This window comes from Lucilia cuprina, chromosome 6 (assembly GCF_022045245.1).
Source record: "Lucilia cuprina isolate Lc7/37 chromosome 6, ASM2204524v1, whole genome shotgun sequence".
Classification (NCBI taxonomy): Eukaryota; Metazoa; Arthropoda; class Insecta; order Diptera; family Calliphoridae; genus Lucilia; species Lucilia cuprina.
The window spans coordinates 41,380,752-41,401,219 of NC_060954.1; the positions used below are offsets into that span (position 1 = coordinate 41,380,752).

The 20,468-nt window shown below is 29.6% G+C and overlaps 1 protein-coding gene and 1 long non-coding RNA gene across 2 annotated transcripts in view; both read right to left on the reverse strand.

The window, feature by feature from the left end:
- LOC111683132 (BMP-binding endothelial regulator protein) overlaps window positions 1–12,917 on the reverse strand; it is a 69,259-nt gene extending 56,342 nt beyond the window's left edge. The window contains exon 1 of the mRNA XM_023445166.2: window positions 12,166–12,917. The gene's annotated coding sequence lies outside the window, so the exon portion shown is untranslated. The remainder of the gene's footprint in view (window positions 1–12,165) is intronic.
- Window positions 12,918–13,014: 97 nt separating this feature from the next.
- LOC124421035 overlaps window positions 13,015–20,468 on the reverse strand; it is a 35,426-nt gene continuing 27,972 nt past the window's right edge. Inside the window, exon 3 of the long non-coding RNA XR_006941485.1 lies at window positions 13,015–14,007. This is a non-coding gene — a long non-coding RNA (uncharacterized LOC124421035). The remainder of the gene's footprint in view (window positions 14,008–20,468) is intronic.

Sequence of the window (20,468 nt, forward strand, 5' to 3'; positions counted from 1 at the left end):
TAGTCTAGTCTATAGTCTAGTCTATAGTCTAGTCTATAGTCTAGTCTATAGTCTAGTCTATAGTCTAGTCTATAGTTTAGTCTATAGTTTAGTCTATTGTCTAGTCTAGTCTATAGACTAGTATATAGTCAAGCCTACAGTCTAGTCTAGTCTATGGTCTAGTCTATGGTCTAGTCTATAAGGAACAACTCTTAGAAAGTAAGTTTCTAAACATCGTATGATGTTTATTTTCCGTCATAGCGGCTTGGTGTATTTTAGGTCCAACTTCACCTATTTTCTTTGTAGTGAGTGTTTTATTATTGCAAAATTTTTTTTATTAAGAGAATATTTGTGTCAAGATATAATTCTTCCAAAAAAGTTCTAATATTTGTAATACATAGAAACTAGCTTAACATATCATTAACTATCTATTTTATGTTGTGACATTTTAATGTCAAGATGAATTCTTTAATAATTTCATTTGTAAACATACACATACTCACATAATTCTTAAGTTTATTGACATTAACACTTATCTATAATAATTCAATATTTTATGTTTCATTTAAAATACCTTCATATCAAGCATTTTATAAATAAATTTTAATTTGAACATCTTCAAGTCAATCTTTTTTCTTTGTAAGAAAACAAAAACAAAAAAACACAAACAGCAATATTCAAAATTTTAAAATGCATCTCAGGTGATTTTGATTTAAATGAACAACATTTATTTTTTATTTATTTGCAATGAGTTTTTGTTTTTGCTGTTTTTGTTTTGTATGTTTAATTTAAATTCTTTTATAAAAGTGCATGCATGTCTTCCTTTAAGTTGATTGTGTGATCACTACATGTTCATTTAATTTAAAATCTAAACATCACATTTAATTCTCTATATGTCCGTCTGTCTATCTTATTTTTTTTCCGTTCATCTGTCTGCTCGTTCATTCATATAAACGTCCGTCTGTCTCTCTTTCTGTCATATGTCTGTACATTTTTGTAATTGTTGCCATTGTAAAAAGTGTAAACGAGTGTCAATCATTTGCTCTGTTGCTCCATTGACCCCAAATGGGGCGAACGTATCTAAAACAGATTTTCAAATTTTCAGCTCTCACACTCACATAAATATTTAAGTTAAGTTTTTTTTTACTTGATATTTACATACAAACAAGAGAATAAATAAATATTCATTTTTTTCAATGCTATTTGTCTACCAGTTGTGTTGCTGTTTTTTTTTTTTGTAATTGTTATTTAATTTTGTTTTTGCTATACGTTTTCTCTAAGTGTTGGCGAACAAAATGCAAATGCCAACAAATCTTTAGCAGATGTATTTTACAATTAAGCTTAACATCTGTTATGGAAACTATTTAAAATAGTATTTTGTTGAGAATTTTTGCAACAATAAAATTGCCAATCTAATTACCGAAGAGATGAGATTTAAAGGTTAAAAATGTTTTTAAAAATATGTTTATAGATGTTTGAAATTAAAAAAAAATTCAAAAAATTTTTAAAAAGTTTTTAAAAAAAGCTTTCTAGGAAAATAAGACATACTAACTACTTTATGTTTGTAGAAGGATGTATACTCAAATCCGAAGATATACACCTATGCCACTGTCGGGCCTGTTGTACGTTGTTGTTTTTTGAATTATTTTTTTCAATGTGTTCAGAAACTCAGTTTTCTGGAAGAATTTTTTGAATGGTTTCCTGGAAGAATTTTTTAAGCAGTGTTAGTGAGGAATGTAATTTCCGTAATAACATCACTTCCAAGATACTTAAATCTAATTTCGACGAATGCCTAAAAGTGGCAAAGGAAGTGCTACCAAGATTCACTGTTTTCTCCACATGCTCTACAATCGTCTGAGTCGTAATCCTGTGTGTCCCTTCAGAACACGTACCATCATACTAACCACAAACTTGATAATTTTGCGGAAATTTCTCGTCTTGCTCTCATCAGGGTCACTGCATAAGATCTTTGTGATCCTGTCAATCGTTTCATTATTTCAAGAAACCTTATGGGATTCTCTCACTTATATTTTAATTTCAGCTTAAGTTGCATCGAATGGTTTTACGTTCATCAGTTTAAGTACCTCAAGCTACCTTCCCTTTAAAATAATTACATTCGCCCTTTCGCCCTTTTTTGCCGACTACTTCCGAGTGTCCTAGTATGATGTAAACTTTATCTCTGGGAGAATATTCAATTAAAACTTTTTTACAATCCGATTTTGTCTTAGATTTACTGCTATCTCCTGATATTGCACTAATTGTCTTCTGGCTGTCGGTAAATATATTTGCCATATTTATTCCAATTCAATTTACACATTCCGTTATCGGACGGACTTCAGCTTGTGTTAGGTGTATGGTGGTATTATTCAGTTTCTGGGTCTTTAATATAGAACTCTTAGGTCCACATTGTTCGCCAATTTAGAGCCCTCCGTGAAGCCATCGATTCCGGCTGATAATACTCTTATGTTCCGTTTGACCAAGTCATTTCATGTGGAATCAGCGTTTCAAAGTTTTCGACACATTCTGTATTTGGTATGCGATCATGCACGTGCAATCATTAAGTATAACCTTCCAATGTTTGGCCAGTTCGTCTGTAAGGACCGCCTCATAGATATTTCATCCATTAAAATATGTTTAAATGGGTAAAATACCCAGAGCCATGGTAGCATGTACGCTGAACTACTTGTAGTAGTTTGATGTTACATTTGTTGTCCAAAAAAGTCCACCAGATTTTTGATGCAAAAGCTAGAATATGCCTAATAACACATTTATAAAGCTATGGACTAAGAACCTATTCTATGCCTATAGTCGTTCTATATATCGCCCAGCACCGATGTGCCTTGTGTCTCCAACCTTTATCTTCGGCCAAGGATTACACCAAAGTACTAAACTTGGACATTTTTTTATATATCGAAAGTAGCTAGGAATTCCTCTGCAGTACGTTTATTCCACATACGAACAGTGCGGCGGAAGAATGAATATTCTCTGTAGTATGTTGTGCGTATGCTACGCAAGAATATATGGGTATCGGGAACAAGTCCCTAATTTCCGAGGAACACATTTCATTGTAGTATCGATGTTTCGACAGTGCTCCAGTGAATCAATCGAGTTGGTTACTCTACTGTCACTTATAAGTGCATTCTCCTGTACGTAGGGTAGGGGAAAGAATGTAGCCTTGCGGTAACCCTGAATTAATCTATAACTCGTTTGATGAGATCCCATTTATAACAACTTGTATAGTGCGATCTCTGTGAAAGCTTGAAATTAATCGATAGAGAAGTTATTAAAGAACATCTCGGTCGAGCCGAGGTCGAGCTCAAGGCCGTATTCATAGTCTTCTAAGCTCTTCTACAAAAGTATTTTGGATCCCTTTTCTTAACGACATCGTTTACATAACAGTCAAATCTAAGTCCTTTTTCGATTAGGGTCCTTATAAAATATTAATCGTGGTAATCCAGTGTAAAGGTAACAAAATGTCAGTCAGTGGTATAACGCGAAATAACTTTTTCCTGATTATTATATCTTTTCGTATAAGAATACTATATGTATCTAGGGAAATCAAGATTAAGAAATAAAGCTTTCAAGAGATAAGTAAAACTTTAAAAAGCTTTTTAAGAGATATTAATTACTGAATGTTTAAAATCTTGAAATACATTCTGCTGAAAGATTAAATTGGATTTATTTAAAAGATTTCTTTTAAAAATCAAAATTAATAAAAAGCTTTTTCTTAAAAAAATTTAAATAAAAAATAGAGGATTCAAAATTTTTGCACTAGGTATTCTTAAGAAATTAACCGAACATAAAAAGCTTTTTTTTTAGATTTCAAATTTAATTGCAAATTTTTTATGAAAACTTCAAATAATCAAAAAGCTTTAATGTTATGTAGAAAATATGACAATTATTGTCAATAAATTCAACACTCTAACTAGATAAATCTTTGACAGAGATCTAACTGTCAAAGACTTAATGTTAAGCCTATTAAAGGATTTAACACCTGGAGAAAAAAAAATAACTATAAATTTGAAGATTTAAAGTTAAAGCTTTCAACACCAATTGCTGACTTTGAAATATTAAAAATAAAAAACAAAAACATTTAAGATATTATTTTTGATAAATATATGCAGATCTCTGTCTGTCTGTCCGAATGTCCGTCAATCTATTTGCCCCGTCTGTCTAATTTATGTCATTGTATCTATTTATCTAATCAAGCAAAAGACACAAATAAAGAAAAAAAAACGAGAAATAAAACAAAATCTACAAAAGACCCATTGTGGCCACGTGTTACATGTACAATTTAATATAAAATTTATGATTTTTCATATGACCATTTATGGGTTTTGGGACAATTATTAAAATCAAGTCAACAACTACTGATGGCTGCTCACTTTTGAACACATTTGTTGTCTATTGTACGATTAAGAGGCTTAAAAGACTCGAAATATTGTGAAATTTTTTTTATCGTTTTTTTTTTTGTTTGTATTAAAAAATACTTTAAAAACATAATCTTTGATTGGATTGAATTTCATCGAATATTGTATTTTAGTTGTTTTTTTTTTTCGGACAACAGCAGCCAACTATCATAAAGAAAATAAAACTAAGAGAAGATGAACAAACAATAGAAAAAAAATTTTAACGAAATAAAAATGACAATCAAATGCTTAAAGTCAGTCAAAATCTTATCATAAAACTCGCATATGTGTCAAAATCTATAATTTTAAGTATAAATAATATTACAATAACAAAAAAATAACAACAACAACATAATAGACATAGTTAATAGTATGTAGACAACAATATCATAAATATGGTAACAACAACAAAGCTTATAATATTAACAAAAAATATATAAATAATTAATAACTGAAATTAACATATTTCGTAGAGTCATTCGTACATACATACATATATGTACATAAGTTGTACGAATAGAGTACAACTTGAATACTACAAACAGCTGGGGAACTTAACCGATAGATGGACAATCGCCTGAAAAGTCATAATGGATGGACGGACATACAAATGTACATCATTTTACACTTTGATTGTTTGGTTTATTGTATTATTTTTCTCGCTATTAACAAATTGACACATTTAAATTGTTGTTGTTGTTTTTGTAATTTTATTTAAAGAGTTAAATTTTGGTTTTATTTGGAAAATTTAAGCTTTATATTGAAAATTAATATTATCGTTAGATTTTTACTTTTAAAATCAAAAAGCTTTCTATGTCAAATACAATTTATCGAAATAATTTATACAGAAAAACAAAGTAAATAACATTGTCTGAAAGCTTTCACTGTAAAATACAAATTATCAAAGTGGAATATATGGTAAATAAAGATTATACAAATTAAAATGTAAGGGAAAGCTTTCAATGCAAAGTGAAAAATATTGAAAAGATTTTTTTAGAAACTAACGATCATATTATACAAAAAGCTTTCTATGACAAAAGCGCAAATCATAAAAATATTCCGTTTACAATTTATAGAATCAAAAAGCTTTGTATACATTGCCTGCAAGCTTTCTCTAGTTAGTTAGTTTGAAAGGAGGATTTGCATATATACATCAAATCCGAAGAAATACACCTATGCCTATATCGGACCTGTTGTCCGCTTCTTAACGAGTGCTCAGAACTAAAACACTTGCCACTAACCTACCGGAGGCCAAGCTTTTTCTAGAAAAAAATTATCAAAAAACTCAAAAACTATCGAAAAATTCTCTAGAAAAGTAGAAAAAAACTTTTTGAATAAATTTGATCATGAATTTTATAATGAAATTTTATCAAAAATTAAAAAAAGAAAAACTCTCTATTAAAAGTATAAAATATTGAAAAGCTCTAATAAAAAAAAAGCTCCGTATAAAAAATTAAAATCATCAAAAAGCTTTTCAAAGACAACTAAAAATAGTTAAAAGCTTTTTGAAAAAGTTGTATAATGTCAATATTAGTAAAAGCTTTTAATATTAAATACAAATTGTTAAAAACCTAGTATTATTCATTAAAAGCTTTTCAAAAATTTTTATTTAATATTTAAAGCTTTTGGGTATTTTGAACCTTATACTCTAATATTGGCAGATATTGTAATGAAAGCTTTTTGATTATTTGCATAGAAAATGCTTGAACAAAAAAAATAAATAATATCTATATGAGTAGAAAAAGCTTTCAATATAAAACAGAAATTATAAAAAAAATGCAAAAATAATTTAAAAGTTTAGAAAAACTCTCTATGAGTAAGTAGAACATATTAAAAAGCTCTCTTTAGGGAATAAGAATAATGCAAATGCTTTTCATATAGCAAAAAGCTATAAATATATAAATAATTTTTATAAGCTAAAGCTTTTAATATAAAATATAAATTATTAAAAAGAATAATACAAAAGTTTCATAATTTGAATTAAAAAAAAAAACTAAAAATTAGAAGTTTTCTATAAAAAATATTACAAAGCGCTCTATACAAATAAGATAAATTAGCAAAAAGCTTTGTATATTTAATTAAAAATATTGAAAAAAAATTGAAAAATTTTCTAAATAATATTCAAAATTGTTTAAAACTTTCAATAGGAATTTAAAGTACTTTAAAGCTTTCAAAATAAAATTAAAAATATCACAAAGCTTAGAGTTTAAAATTACGCCAAGATACTTAGCTTAGCTTGAGGTATTCAGAATAATACTGAATTCAAAGATTTTATGTCTGCTATTCAGTTTTGGTTAGATTGACACCCAGACAATTTTCCTTGGCCCATGATAGTAAAACGCTGAGGATTGTTTGCATTAGTTCACTTAGTATGGAAAAAAACTTTCCTCAATTAAAAAGCACACTGTCGACAGCATATGCGACTACATTGAAGACCAGAGATCAGACTTCTATCTCCTAGTATACCTCATAATGAACAGAACCAGTTCTGTTTCGGCAAAATTGACATCCAGACCGTTGTGGGCTAATTGCATTAGTTCGTTAGCATATGCGACTACTTTGAAGCCCATCTAATTGTAGAGATCAGGCTTCTCCCTCCTCATGTACCTTCTGATAAAAAGAACAGTTTCGTTTTGACAGTTTTAACAACCAGGCCGTTCTCCCCATGGCCCATGCTAAAAAACGCTTAGGGATGATTTCATGTGTTAAGAAACTTCTCCATATTAGGGCCAATTATGTACAATTTTTAATAAGGAGTTTGTTCCCTTTTGTATGCTTTATGTATACAAGAGGGAACAAATTCCCAACAAGTTTATAATTCAGAATAAGCCTGATTATTTTAATGTCAAGTGACCTCTCTATAGGGCCCACATAAATTGAGAATCCAGAATTACTTTAGAAAGCAATTCTGAAAAATTTCTTTTGAAATTAATAATGAAAGGGAACATGTTTAAAAAAAATATATTAATTATTTAAAATATTGCACATTTGTTTGTTTTCAAGTTTAATTGTTTTTTTGATTTGGTTTTACCAAAAATTCCACGACCCTGGCTTAATACCAACCACATTCCTTATTTGTTATTTATTGTCTGTAAAACATGCTTCATCTTTAAATAAATTCTTTTACTTTAGAAATATATAATTAATTAGACAGCAGCCAATAACTAACAAAAAAATATAAATAAAATTTCTTAAAATTAATTAAAGCGAAAGTAAAACAAAAAAAATCTAATAATAAAACCGGATTGAAATGCCATTGGACGATAATAACTTTAGGTGCGTTTTTTTGTTTTCTGTGTAAGAAATAAAAATAAAATAAAAATATTTGTTTATTTTTATTTTTTAAATATATATATTTTTTTTCTTCAACAAGAAATTGGGAATTCCGCAAAAATGACGCCAGTTTTGTTTAATATTATTGTTATTTATATTAAAAAATAAAAAAAAAAATCCACTTGTTTAGACAAAATTATATAAAGAATGACAATGCAAAATAAAAAACTGTAAAATATTTAACAGAAACTAATAAAATAAAAACAATAGTTAAATATTGAATATTGAATCCAAAGTTTAAAATTTTTTCATTACTATTTCTTTAGGGAAAGAAATTCCTCATAGAAATATGAAAAAATTATTTTTGCTTTAAGAGATCATAAAATAAATAGATTTTATTGTTAATATAGAAATATTTAAATATAAATAAAATGTTTAACAAAAAATATTTAAGAAAAGATGATAAAAAAACGATACTAAAAGAGATATTAACACTTGAGTGTTAAATGACAGTTATTTGATATACCGCCAAACAATAATAACAACTGGTTTGACAAATACCCATGACAGTTGCTTTAACTGACATTCGATTTAGTATAGAACAAGTACAGAAGTACTTAATAGATTTTACCGAAAGTTGTTCTTTGAAAATTTGAAAGTTTTTCATTGTTTACTTAATATTTAAGCTGGAAGTTAAAGTTTGGATATTGTCACCTAAGCGTTAAGTGATCTTACAATGGTTTGTCAAATTCCTTTCAAAAGCTAATTTTTGAAATTCATTTTTGGTTCTAAGTCTAAAGTGCTAAAATTGTTTTTAAATAGAACTTTTTTAAAATGTTGTTAATTTTAGTTTATTTTAAGAAGAAATCATTGAAAAATAAACTTTCAGTAGTTTCGTTAAAACAACAAAACTTATTGTTAATAGAATAAACACTTTTAACAACAACGAAAAATATTAAACTTTGATCGAGTGACATGTCTTCTTCAGTATTTGAATATGACTAGAACTGAACTAGAACTGAACTAGAACTGAACTAGAACTGAACTAGAACTGAACTAGAACTGAACTAGAACTGAACTAGAACTGAACTGGAACTGAACTGGAACTGAACTAGAACTGAACTAGAACTGAACTGGAACTGAACTAGAACTGAACTAGAACTGAACTAGAACTGAACTAGAACTGAACTAGAACTGAACTAGAACTGAACTAGAACTGAACTAGAACTGAACTAGAACTGAGCTATGCAGATCGACAAGGCTGAGCTCTATATAGCTGAGCTATAAGAACGAAGCGTGGCTTTAGTGCCTTATAAGAAGACACTTTCGTTTCATACAAGTGTAATTCGACCAAATTCAAACTTATTCTATAATAATCTGGTGGGTTTCTTAGGACACAAGGTGTATTCTCAAACTAGAATGTGTAAGTACTGTCAATCTATGCTCTGGAAATGTTGCTAAATATTATACGCATTGAAATATGTCTGCTGACTAATGGTTCTTAACTTTAGACGAACAGCGGTAAAAGGAAACGTCATCAATATATGTACACATTGGAAGGCTATACACAAGCATCGGATGTGCTCGCATACCAGACACAGAATATGTCGGTAACTTTGAAACTGTGGTCCCAGATAGAATTTCTTAGTCCAAAGGAAGATTAGAACAAATACCCGTAGAAATTCATTGCTACACGGTGAACTTCGCCCAAAAATGTTTTTACCAACAAACTTTTTCCATGAAAAGGTGGGCTTAACAAGCCCTCCCCTGTAACCTAACCATTTCAGCATTAGTACACCCGATTTTAAACTTCCAAGAAAAAAGTTTAACATTGATCTCTTGTACTCACTTGCAATATCGTAAGGGAACGAAAAAAATCTCAATTTAAAATTTACTCAATTTTTAAATTATATCCAAAATCTTAAGACACAAAACAAATGTCATTATAATATTTCTATAAATTTCAAATAATTTGTTTTAAAATTATTATTACAAATGATCATTTAGTAAAATTTAAATACCATTGTATTCCCACAAATGCATTCCGTTTAGACACAAACATCTATTGTCTATTGTTAAACTTTCCATACAATTTCCTTTTCTATATTGTTTTGTATATATATTTTTTCTATATTGTTAAGTATTTATTTTTTATTTTAGTTTTTTTTCTTTTGTTACTGTTTAATTTCCACGAAAATAAAAACGAAACAATGTTTTAAAATTTTATTTATAATTTCACTGAAATTTATCTGCTTGTAAACATTAATTAAAAATGCATTTTCATTTACAGAGGCAATAACCAACTATAAAAATAAATATAATATTAATTTTCATATTTTATTTATTTTTTTTAAGTTTTTCTTATTGTTGTTGTATATTTTTATTTTTAATTAATGCGATGAAAAATAATAGATACAAACAAAAAATATTATTATAAATAGAATGAAAAAAATCTACGTAACGTGAGTAAAATTTTTTAATAACCACAATAACAATTAATACAAGTGCGAGCAGTAGTAAAACGTGATAACTGCTTAGGGTGTAATAGTCGGGAAGAGGGGAGTTGCTGATAAAAATTATATGCCTTCAAATAGGGGTCTTGAAAAGGGGCAAATCTTGTTTTTTTACTTCGAAAATGAAGTTTTAATTTAATCTTCCACAGAAAAGTCTAGGGACGTTTCTGTGGTCTATAGCCGAGTTTATTGACAATAATAGTCTAGACTTTTGACTAGTCTATAGACTACTCTAGTCTATAAACTTGTCCATAGACTATTTTATTGACTAATCTATGAACTATTCCATAGCCTAGTCTATTGACTACATCAACGACTAACCTATGAACTAATTTATTGACTAGACCATTGACATGTCTCTGGGCCTATGAACTAGTCTATTAAATAGCCCATAGCCCAGTCAATTGACAAGTCTCTGAACTATTGACTTATCTATCGGCTACTCTAGTCTATAGACTATTCTATTGACCAATTTATGAACTAGTGTATGGCCTAATCTATGGACTGGTCTATAGACTAATCTATGGACTACTGTATGGACTAGTCTATTAACTAATCTATTGACTAGTCTATGCATACGTCTATTGACTAAGTGCATAGACCCTTATCTATGGACTGAACTATTACTTAGCTTCTGGACTACGGAATAGTCTATTGACTAATCTATGGACTATTCGTATATGGACTAGACAATTAACAAGTCTCTGGACTATACTATGGACTAGTCTATGCGCCTATATAGGGACTATTCTATAAACTAAGCTATGGATTAGTCTATGAACTAGTGTAATGACTAGTTTGTGGACTAGTTTATAGACAAGACTATTGACATGTCTATGAATTGAACAATCGACTAGTCTATGGAAAAATCTATAGCATAAACAAATCTATAGCCTAGTCAAGTCTATAGCCTAGTCCATTTAGAAGCCTATGGCCTAGACTTTGGTCTAGTCTATGGCCTAGTTTATGCACTATTCTATAGGATAGTCTATGAATAAGTCTATTGTACAGTTTGTGGACTAGACTATGTACTACTCTACGGACTAGTCTATGGACTACTCTAGTCTATAAACTTGTCTTTAGACTATTCTAATTTATAAACTAGTCTATGACCTAATCCATAGACTAGTTCATTGACTAATCTATGGGCTCCTCTAGTCTATAAACATGCCTAAAGACTATTTTATTGACTAATTTATAAACTAGTCTATGGACTAATCTATAGAATAGACCATTGACTAATCTATGGACTACTCTATAAATTAGTCTATGAACTAGTCAATAGACTAGTATATGAACTAGTCTGCATAGACCCTTATCTATTGACTGAACTACTAACTAGTATCTGAACTATGGTCTAGTCTATGGACAACCTAATCGATGGACTATCCTTTGGCTAGTCTATGGCCAAGTCTATGGATTGGACTATGGACTAGACTATTACCTAGCCTATGGACAAATCTGTCTCGTCCATGAGATATTTTTTCGACTAGTCCGCTTACACCTCAATAGACTAGTCTTTGAGCTAGTTAGTTGGCTATTCTTTGAAGAAGTCCATTGGCTAGTCTTTAGACTAGTAATTATTTATTGAAGGGTCTACCGACTAATCTATGGACAAATATTTTTACTTGGCTATTGATTAGTTATTGAAAGAGTCTATTGACTAGTATACGGACTAGTCATTGATCAGTCCTATTGAATAGTTTCAGATGAATAGTTTTGAATAGTTCATGGATTAGTCATGGGAAAAGAGTCTTTAACTTTGACTAGTTATTTGAATTCGTTTATTGGCTAGTGTTGGAATCAAACCATTGACTAGTAATTACACTGATCAATTAACTGATCATTGTACTGATCATTGGACAGATTTGTGGACAAGACTGCTGAAAAGTCATTGTACCTTAAATCCAACTTTATAATTTTTATATTATTTATCGCTCAAACTTTTCTTGGGTTTCTAACGCTTTAAATTTAAGCAATTCAAAACTTACCTCTTTAACAAGTTCCGTTTCCGTAATCCGTTAGTGATCTTTAGAGATTTCCGTTTTTTTAGAACAAATCTAATTTATTTTCATAAGCAGCCACATTTTTGCACAAAAAGACACTTTTTATAAAGCAAAACAATATTAACAATTTATTCACTTATTTTTTTTAAAAATATAAATTTAATGCAATTTTTTTCTAAAAACTCATGTTTTTTGTTGTTGTTTTAGAGAATTTATAGCAAATGATTCATTTGTAAATGATTTAAACAGAATTTATTTTGTTGATTTTTTTTCGGGGAATTTGATTGATCTATTAAATAAAATTCAATGTTGAGACATTATTGTTATTGTATGTGTTTTTTTTTAATGTTGAAAGAATCTGTCAGTTGATTTAATTTTATTATTTATTTAAAAAATCTCTTTTTTTTGCACTAAAACCATTTATTTTTAATTTAATTGTTGCTGCTCGGCTAGTGATCAGTTGGTTGTTTGATTACAGCAGGTGGTGGTTATATGCTTAAAGTGTTTAAATGATGTTGCATATATAATATCAATTTGTATGATTTTGTTTTTAAGGCACTAAAAGCTGTTTTATTTGATTTGCTAAAGGAATTCTACATTTCAAATGTCACTGATCTCTTTTCTTTTATATATTTTGCTTTTTTTTCTTATTTATTTATAACTTTTTTTTGTTTAATTTATAGCACGCGCTTCTGTATTTTAACACAATTTTACTTGTTATTGTTGTTGTTTTGCTAAATGATCAATTTTAAATAAATACTGATCATTGATCTTTAAATGACAACATTTTGTTTTATTTGCTTTTTTATTTATTTATTATTATTTTTTTATATATTAAAACGCGTTGGTGCGATATTTTTTTTAATTTTTATTTAAACAATTAACACTTTCTTCTTTGGCTTCCAAAATCCAGCAGCTTTAATAAATTTATCAAGCTTGTCTGAAACTCTTAAATATTTGTTTAAGAGTTATTTGTTTTTCTTGTTGTTAAATGTTAAATATTAATAAATTTTTTCTCTTTATTGATTTTTAATATGGAAAATTTCTCAGAGTGTAATAATTTGGATTTTTATCCGCTCCATGAGTTCTCTGTTGTTGTTATTTTGAAATCTCTTGTTAGATTAAATACTGTTTTTTTTTGTAAACTAGAGTTTAAAATTCATTTGGTTTTTTGCCCAAACTTCTCTCGGTAGCAGAATTGTGTTGCTGTTGTACCTAGTTGTTGTTGGTTTTGCTGCTGTTTCATCTTTGTTCGTTTAGTTCATGTTCGTAACAATCGGTTCGTATTCCCTAGATCTCGCAAGTGACGTAGTTTTGTTTTTGTTTACACTTTACACACACACATACAGACACAATCTTACAAATCATTGAACATGCCTAGACCTGCTTCTGTCTCGACTGCATCACATGCCTTTGTGCCTTCCTGCCTGCTGCCACCTTTCTTTCTTTTTGTCTTTCTTTTACTTTTAACAATTTTGTTGTGTTTGTTTTTGTTTTTGTTTTGTTTACTTCTTGTACTATTATTTTCTTTTTAATATACAGCTCAACTAACTCTCAGCTACTCAAGCACACAACACACCGATTACACTCATTCGCACACGCACACCGCAATCAATAAAAATAACAACAAGAAAATAAAAACAAATTTAATTTTTAATTTTTATCCATCTTTTGTCCATTTAATTTTTATTTAACCACCTGTTGTAGTGTCTATTCATACACCTGTGTTGGAATGTACAATTTAAGTGCTAGAAAGGTACTTTTTTAAAAAATTTCAAAAAGTACCAAAACAGCTCACATATGTAAGTAATTGTTGTTGTTATTAAGCTGCAAAGAAACAGAAAGGAAAAGAATATTAGAGTGAAAGAAATTAAGTTTTTTTTAATCAACAATAACATTAAAATATCTCCAAAACAATAAGAGATATTAAATTATTGGTACCCTTAATATCCCCTAAAAAGTACATTATTTTTGTAACTTTATACTTCATAATGTCACTATTTATCAACTTCATAAAGTATCTTGCTCACCTTAAGCAAATCTGCTCATATAACATGACTGCTACAGATCTAGACAATGAAAATACCAACAATTACAAATCGATATAAAAAACAACAATAATCACTTCACTTTACCAAACAACAAGTGCATTTGTACAAATGAGTATTATTTTGTATTCTTTGTTTTGTTTTTGTTTGAAACAGACAGACACTCACTCAAACGTATTTGAGTACAAATAATAATGTGACTTTGGCTCGTGATCATATAATTACAACAATTTGAAAGAAAAAACTTTATTTTTGTATCATTGACTTTAATGTTGTTGTTGTGTTATAGTTTATCCGTAATGTTATTGTATTTTATGTTTAAGTAAGTGTTTTTGAGTTGCAATATTTTCAAAAAGACAAGTTATTTTTATCTTTTATTATTAGTAAAAAGAAAATCTTAAGGAAAATAGTACAAGAACACAAAACTGCCAAAGAAAAGAGTCACAAGTTCAAAACACAAAATCTAGTGTCGTCACACTGTGCTGATTGTTGAAATTGATCTTGTTGTTTTTATTGATCTTTTAAGTAAGAAAAGTAGTAATGATAGTGCGCAATAAAAGAAAAACTACATAGAATTTCGTTAGAAATAACTGATGAAATAAACAATAGAATTAGAGAAGCAATAAATTTTGCAATTAGAATTGTCATTTCTATTCTACCTGGGAATAATGTTTACAGGTGAGTGATTGAGTGAAAGTGTGTGTGTGTGTGAATTTTTAGGGTGATTTTCAAAACACTTGTTGTCGAAACATTTGGGATTTAACGTAAAGTAGTAAGTGTATTGGTTTCTGTGTAAGATAATCACTTTATGACCGCGATTAGTTCTAATTACAAAAACTACCTGGAGAACATCGGATTTGCGTTTTGTTTTGGCTGGAGTGTAACAAAAGTCAATTTATTGGGAAGGAGTTTACAGAAGTTGCCGTTAGTGCTATGGTAATGTGTTGTAGACATACTGCAACTAACTAATTAACAAACAAACTAACTAACTAACTAACTAACTAACTAACTAACTAACCAACCAACTAACTAACAAAAAACTAACTAGTCTATCTAGCTTATCTGCTCTACAATGTAGGCTACTTTTCAGTCTAGTCTAGTATATAGTCTAGTTTATAGTCTAGTTTATAGTCTAATCTATAGTCTACTCTTTAGTCTAGTCTATAGTCGAGTCTATAGTCGAGTCTATAGTCTAGCCTATAGTCTAGTCTATAGTCTAGTCTATAGTCCAGTGTATATTTTAGCCTATGGTCTAGTCTATAGTCTAGCCTATAGTCTAGCGTATAATCTAATCTATAGTCTAGTCTATAGTCTAGCCTATAATCTAATCTATTGTCTAGTCTATAGTCTAGTCTATAGTCTAGTCTATAGTCTAGTCTATAGTCTAGTCTATAGTCTAGTCTATAGTCTAGTCTATAGTCTAGTCTATAGTCTAGTCTATAGTCTAGTCTATAGTCTAGTCTATAGTCTAGTATATAGTCTAGTCTATGGTCAATACTATAGTCTAGTCATGATAAATCTAGGGTCTAGGTATATTAGTTTTGTACTTGGATATCTAAAAAACTATATTTATTGTAAGTTACTATGTTTTTCAAAATTTCAAATCACCGAATAGAGATCTATATAAGTTTTATATATAAGTCTTATATTATTAGTTTTTTTCTTCTCCCTCCATTTCCCCTCGTGGATTCTTGCCTACCTTCTAATGTACAATATGGCAATTTATCTTAAAGCTTTGTGTAACAGAAAAACACTTTCACCATTTAAATGCCGCTTAATATTTCTTTATTTCAACTAAATATTTTAATCAGTTGACAATGAACTTGTACTAAGTACGTAATTCAAATATAAAAACCCCCACATTGACGTTTCCTTAATAAAATTTATCGTTCGAAACTTCTGTCAATCTTATACGTATGAAATCCTGTTCATGCGATTATTACGCTCAGCAATCTATCAAACAATTTATTCATGATCGGACTTTTTACTATTAAGTTTGACGTAAGAGTTCTGGCTTTCCTTGCGATAATATAAGAATTTTTTCCAGTTGTTTGTAAAGAAAATGATAAAGCTAATTTGTGCTGATATGGAAAACTTAAAGCTAATACACTTGAAGAAATAAATATTGTTTTAGAAATTTTATTTTAAACTTGCTTTTTTTAATAATTTGTTTAAATAAGATTATTTATTATGTTTTTTTTTTATAAATTATTTTGACAAGTGTTCATTTTGTATCCAATTGAAAACGGGTATTTATTTTATTATATGTATGTATGTATGTTATTTTTTTAATTTGATTGTTATGTTTTTATTTATTATCAACATTTATTTATCATGTTTTTTTTTCTAATTTATATTTTTTAACTTAAAAATTATTTTTAATAAAAAAACTTCCATTTAGATTGCATGACAATAAAAAATATTTACATATGACTTGTGTCATAGAATTTCTCTATGTCAAAGGGAAATGTCACAGACTATTATCACGGCTGATTCTTTAAAGAACAGAAACTGTCAATTTGACATAACCTTTTTGCAAAAAATCGGCATGTTGATCTTTAAAATAATAACAATTTTTAAAGTTCCTTTTTCCCTTAAATTTCAAAGATAACCCTTATTGATTATAAGCCACCTCATATAATTTATTTGCAAAAATTTACACTACAAACATAAACACAATTCACACATACTTATGTATGTACATATTTTTTTTTTCAAAATATTCATTCGAGTCAAACAAATCGTGACAGTTTTCATTTGGGGTTTTTCGTTATGATGATGTTTTTGCTGTTGTTGTTGTTTGTGTCTGTTACCAGTAGTCAGTTGTTGTTCATGTTTGGTGACATAGAGTCTACAATGTGAGTGAAAAAAGAAAAAAACTTTGTTAAAAAATATTGAATTGAAAGAAAATTACAACTGCACGAAAAATAGGTTGCTGCACTTTTTTGTTTAAAAATTTTTAGCGCGTACATAGTTGTAGTACGAGAAAATTGCGAGAAAAAAACATACATACATACATACATACGTACATACATATTTATTTACATTTGTTGTACATATTTGAAAATAAAACACTTATGTATACATAACATTACATCTGTACAAGTACAATATTGTAAATAGGTTTATTTCCATTTGTTCTACATTACACTTTTATAAACATTTGAATGGTTTTACTTGCCAAATGGATTAACTCTCTTAATTATAAAGTTTAGAATAAGCTGTAATTCATGATTGATTATCACACTTTGTTTCAATTATGAGTTTCCAATACGGCAATTCCAACTTCAAACAAAAAGTGTAGTTAACCACTTTGACGTATCATATTTCATAGCTAAAGAAGTACATTTTCTTAAGGGGAGTTTGTATGGGGGCTAGGGTCAAATGAGGCCCGATCACTATGAAAATTGGAAGTGTTATTTATTGTTGTATAAAACTAAGTATAGCAGATTTTTGTTGACATAATAGAACATTTAATGTAATTATGAGTCTAAAGGCCCGATTCGGGTGGTACGGTTGTACCACCCGAATCGGGCTTGTATCAAGAAAAGAATATGTACCAAATTTCATCAATTTATCCTGAAAATTGCACAGACAGACAGACGGACGGAATCGACTCAGAAAGTGACTCTGAGCCGATTGTTATACTTTAAGCTGGGTATAGAACCAATATTTTTGGGTGTTACAAACATCAGCACAAACGATTAATACCCTCCCCACTATAGTGGTGTAGGGTAAAATAAATACGTAACTTTAAATCGGAATATTCAAATGGTGCCAATTGCAAATTGATTCTTACAAGATTTATTACTCTCGACATACATATCACAATGGATTTATTCGATGAAACAATGATTTATGTTATAAATAAAGAGAATTTTAAATTCATGTTCAGAAGACCTTGACAGATCAGCATTCGCCTGTAAAAACGCTTAACATGAGAAACAGACATAGGGATGGGTCCACATAACCTAAAACGATATAATGATTCTATGTCAATTGGTATTTTCAATTAAGGGCGATAAACTCGAAGAAGAAATCGTAACGTAGACGAATATCCGGTTTTTACAAGAAAGACAAAAGTCTCAGCTTATACTGAAACCCGAACCGAGATTCCAGAACCAAAATTCCACGTTTTAAGCACTATGTAGGATAATCATAGATTCGACCTCACGTCTTAGTCCAACTTTGACGTAGTGGCTTTTTAAAACAATTCTACGATTATATTATCCGGTAGATTTCCATACATTCAGACATGCCCAATGGCATACCGGAATAGAAAATTATAGTCAACTGTAAGATATTGATTCCATAAGGGAGAATGTAGTCAAAGAACAATATCTAACGAACCTTTTAGCAATTTTTTGTCACACAAGAGGATCTAAAACGTGACACAAAACGGATCGTGGAATTTACATTAAAACTCCGGAAATTGAGGCACTGAAATTGTAAGGAATTGGCCCCATTAGAGAGAATTTAACGAACAATATCTTAAGAATCCTATAGAAATCTGTAATTACACAGAAGGCTCTAAACCGTAACACAAAACAGGTAATTAAGATATTCTACCGTCTTCTTAATCACAATGCTAGGTTCTAATCGAAAGTTCATGCGATCAAAAATTGTGCAAAAATGTTTGTTAATATATTTGCCAGGATCCAAAAGACAATTAGTGCAATATAAACAGATAACATGATATCTATGTTCTAATTTTATGTAAAATAGTCGAAACCGAATTTTCTTCCAGAGATAAGCTCTGAATTATATGGGTACTAAGCCATTCGGCGATATTTGTTTATGAAAAAGCTAAAACAGTCGCTGAAAAAGGAAGAAGAAATTATCCTTACAAATATAAAACCGTTAAATGCAACAAGAGCTGAATTAAAATATGGACTAGAGAGTTACAAATGACCAATATGGCGATGGGCAAAGACCCTATAGTGTGGCCCGAGAGGTTATGCAAATAGTTATTAGATACAGAGGTTTACGACCACATTTTTGCAAAGTTGAAAGAACAAATTCAGACGCGGTGAGGGTAGTGCGACATTCTTTCTAACCTTGTAAAGCTTTCTAAGAAATTACATTCAAATATCTATATATCCGATATAAAAATACCTCTAGAACATTTTCTATAGGTTATATACTTCCCCGAAGTATTCTAAATCAGTAGTAATCTTTAATATATGGAGACTTTCTCAATCGTTCACACACAGCTTTGTACACAAACCCATTCGTAACAGAATTATTAAACCACAGCCTCTACTTGGATCCCGAAGGAACCTCAACAACTGACCAGCCAGGACATAGTCCTGCGGACAACTGGCCACCCGTAGTACCAGATTATGCGGTGCTCTAGTTTGATCTCTTTCAATCTATGTAAGGACTAAGCCAGGCAGTAGACTGTACCAATTTATAGTGCCGGCTTGACTGAGGTATTGGAAACACCTCTTTTTCCCCGGGATTGTAATCACACCAAGGTGGAGCTTCACCAAGGTAACATGCCCCCGTGAGGAACATATGTGGAATGCTGAACGCTTTCAAAAAAAAGTATGTGAATCCCGCCCGATGGACCAGCCAAAGTCAGATATGCATTGCGCTAACGTAAGAACTGAAAGGGTCCTATCTCAGCTTCTGCAATCTTGAAAGACCATCACAGGACACCAGTACTGAATACAATTGTTTCGTTTGAAGTGATCGAATGAGTTTTTCTTCACACACAACCGATAGATTATGTAGTGAAACACATACTAAAACCACCGGAGCCAAATAGCAGAACTACTGGGTTTACATAAATAGTTCAGGGGACAAACTAATAAAAGTACTCACTCACCCACACTTGACTTCCATAAGAGGCAAACATACATCTTACATAGTTTGAGGGTGTTTTAATTTTGGGTGTTTTTTTAACAAATGTTTTTATTAATTTAAGCTTTTTTATTGTTCTTAATATTTTCTTCTGTAATCGCTATTGTTTAGATTTTTATTTTCATTACATACTTATTTGTATTTATATATTTTTTTGGTTTTTATTATTCAGTATAAATATAAACAGTTTGTACAAGACAAATAAATACAAATAAACATTTGTGCTATTTAACTTTAGAAAAACCTTCAATGTACTTATGCTATCAGAGGCTTAAAAGTATTTAAACTATTTTCAAGGGTATGGTATTCAAAAGTTCTTTAAAGAACTTCTTCAGTTTTACTAATATAACATTCTCATGCTACACTTTCTCAAAG